At 38.2% G+C, this 3,674-nt stretch overlaps 1 protein-coding gene across 5 annotated transcripts in view; it reads right to left on the minus strand.

Moving 5' to 3' along the window:
- NAP1L4 (nucleosome assembly protein 1 like 4) overlaps positions 1-3,674 on the minus strand; it is a 77,617-nt gene that overhangs the window by 63,958 nt on the left and 9,985 nt on the right. The gene's annotated exons all lie outside the window — the stretch shown is intronic.

Consider the following 3,674-nt stretch of genomic DNA (forward strand, 5'->3'; position numbering starts at 1 on the left):
TCTCTAATGTCTCTGTCTGGCGAGCGCATGTGCCCCTATAGCGAAAATCTCTATTAAAAAAAAAAAAAAAAACTACAATACCGACAATCTTTGTAAAGAAAGTGTAATCTGTCTTTCTTCTACAAAAGTGTTACAAAGAAATCAACTCATACTATTTTTGAACAGGCTTTTTTGGGTAATGGTAAAATGCACAGTACATTTTAAAAAGTACTGTCCAATGGACAGGGAATGGAAGCACACTGAGTTCTAACAGCTGACAAGCATATACTTGTAAGAGGAAATTTAAGGCTACATAGCAAGTGGACAAGATCAAAAGGTAAAATTCACGAAGTGATCTTTGTGGGGTTTTATACTACAAAAGTACAATGCCTCAACTGTTACTAAATGCTTACAAAATTTAAAATTAAAGGCAAAGGAAAGCAGCTCTGCTTTCTTTTTCTTAAAAATATTATTTATTTATTATTATTTTAAAATTCATATAGGGCACGTACGCTCACCAGATATGAGAGAAGAGAGAGCGCTGTCAGATCTGGGACTCAAACCGTGGTCAACCACGTGGGAGTCCAGCACCTTAACCACATCACCTACAGGTCCCAATCTTGCTTGCTTTCAAAAAAAAAAAAAAAAAAAAAAAATTACTTATTGGGGCCAGCAGGCAGTGTGGTGGTTAGGGTGCTGGACTCCCACATGGCTGACCACGGTTCAAGACCCAGACCTGGTAGCTTGCTCTCTAACTTTCCCTTTATTTCTTTCTGTCTGTTTAGTCAAATTTAAAAAATAAATAATAACAGCAAATGAAACTAAGTAAATAACTCTTAAAAAAAAAAAAAAAAAAAACTAAGTAAATAACTCTTTAAAAAAAAAGAAAAAGAATTACTCATTTAGGGGCCAGCAGATGACCTAACGGCTATGTTGCTGGACTCCCACATGACCAACTGCAGTTTCAGTCCTGGACTAGATGGCTTAAAACGCACAAGAAGTGCAAGTGTGTGCACAGTCAAGATTCTGGGAGGAGAATGGAGGAGAAGGAAGTGCTTGTGCCCTAAGGCAAAAAACCTTTTTTTTTTTTTTTTTAAAAAAAAGGATTACCATTTAATTTTACTTACTATTATCTTTTTAAATATTAACTTATTTATTTATTTATTTTTGACCAAAAAGAGATAGAGGGAGAGAGAAAGGGAGAAAGCAAGCCACCAGGTATGGGACTCAAACTGTAGTCGGCCACATGGGAATCTAGCACCCTTAACCACCATCCTACATGCCAACCCCCTTACTGTTATTTTTTAAATTTGCTTTAGGGCATGTGTGCGCACCAGAGAAAGACAGAGAGAGAGAGAAAGCAAGTCACCAGGTCCAGTACTCAAACCACAGTCAGCCACTGGGAGGCTAGTGCTTTAACCACTACGCTACCAACTGAACCACTCTGCTTTCTTTTAAGAGCACAGGGTGGAAAACCAATAACTATCAAACAAAATAAATCTACATCACCACAATTTCTTCAAAAAAAAAACAGGATTCTAACAGTCAAATACAAAATTCTTCACCATTTACCTCTCAATAAGGGTTTTCCAGTTAGTACGTGCTCTGAATTATTATAGTTTAGGGAGGCACACAATTGCCACCCTAGGAGATCCTATGCAAAGTGAGCTGAGGGAGGATGAAAACTGTTCCCTGCAGGAATTCTGCATCAGCTACTTTCTAACATCTCAGTGGTTAAGTCAAATCAAGCAGTTATTAGCCTTCTACTCTGGGTACCTAAAATACATATTCTATTTTTTAAAAGAATTACTTTATTTAATTTTATTTACTTATTTTAATTTGACTACAAAGAGACAGAGGGACAGGAGAGAAGGAAAGTGAGAAAGCAAGCCACCAGGTCCGGGACTCCAACCACGGTCAGACAAGAGAGTCCAGTGCCCTTAACCACCACACCACCTGCCAGCCCCGATACATACTCTTTAAACAAAGTTAGCACTCCTTAGTCAACAATCTCAGATCAAGCTCGTCCTACAGTCCAGGATCTCACTGGGAGGACTGGTTCCAAGCATTTATTGCATTTGCCTTCACACAGTTGGTGGGCCTTAGGCCTTTGGGAATTGAAATCACCTTGCCCACAAAATAATTATTCTCCAAAACTAAACCAAAAAATTGAGGCTGTCTGGCAAAATTTTTGGAATTATAACATAAACTTATTATAGATGCACATGTATAATTCCAGTGACTTGGGAAGGCTAAGGTAAGAGGACTACAAGTTTGAGGCTGGTTTGGGCAACACAACAATACCTTGTCTTAAAAAAACCCAGATGGCTTCCAGAGCCAAACACCTAGACAGAATCCATCTACATCTGAGATGGGCCCTGCTTCTTTAACTGAAGAATCTTTGTTCCAAATCTCTTTCAGTCCCAAATGCCTAGACAGGGAAAAGAACCCTTCATCATCCAGATATTACAATGGAACTCCTGGAAATGTTAGACAAAGAATTCAGAACTTCCATAGTGACAAAACTAACTGAGATGGAAGAAAAGACAGCGTACTCCACATGATGTAAGAGAAAAGAGAAGAGTTCCAAGAGATGAGGAAGTTCTATGATTTGAAAGAAGAAATACACACCATAAAAAAAAGAATCAAATGGAGCTGTTAGAGATGAAGGCTGTAATACAGGAAATCAAAATCTCCCTCTAAAGTATTAAAACCAGATTAGACCATGCAGAAGGTCGAATTTGGGATGCAGAAGACAAAACCTCTGACCCAGAAAAAAATTACCAAAAAGATGGAGAAAATAACCCCCCAAAAATGAGAATATATGAGAAATACCAGATAGTATTAAATGCCCAAACATCCAGAAAGTGAAGAAACTAATAAGGGCACTGATAATCTATTCCATAAAACTCTGGAAGAAAACTTTCCAAACCTAGAGAGGCATTCAAATATCCAGATCCAAGAAATATAAAGGACCCCAAACAGAATCAACTCAAGATCTCCAAGATACATCATAGCCAGATTGGCCAAAACTTCAAGCACAGACAAAACACTAAAATTGGCGAGAAAGGTCAAGTTACTTACAAAGGTTATCCCATCAGGCTAGCATTGGATCTCTTATTGGAAACAATGCAAGCAAGGAGAGAATCGAAAAAAATATTCAGTGTTAGACTGGAAAACATTTTCAACCAAGAATACTATACCCAGCAAGATTATCCTTCATGTGGTAAGAAAAGATAAAAACATTCTCAGATAAACAAAACCTGAAAGAACTTACCAGCACCAGATTGGCTCTTCAGAAGGTCTGAAGAGAAACGAGGAAAACTAAAGACAGACAGAAATAAGAGAACAAAAAGTGACCAAGAAAGTGGCCAACTGGGGGGGACCAGCAGGTGGTGTGGTGGTTAAGGCACTGGACACTCCCACATGGCCAACCAGGATTCAAGTCCTGAATCTGGTGGCTTGCTTTCTCACTTCCTCTCTCTCTCACTCTCATCCTGTCTCTCTCTGATCAAACTTAAAAAATAAATAAATAAATAAATAATAAAAAAAAGAATGAATAAATAAAATAATTATTTTAAAAAAAAAGAAAGAAAGAAAGTGGCCAACTGGAACCAGCGGTTAGCATAATGGCTATGTTGCTGGACTCTCACATAGTTGACCGCGGCCTGTACCCGGAGGCTTAAAAATCCTTG

The sequence above is a fragment of the Tupaia chinensis genome, unplaced genomic scaffold, assembly GCF_000334495.1.
Source record: "Tupaia chinensis unplaced genomic scaffold, TupChi_1.0 Scaffold000047_1, whole genome shotgun sequence".
NCBI lineage: Eukaryota > Metazoa > Chordata > Mammalia > Scandentia > Tupaiidae > Tupaia > Tupaia belangeri.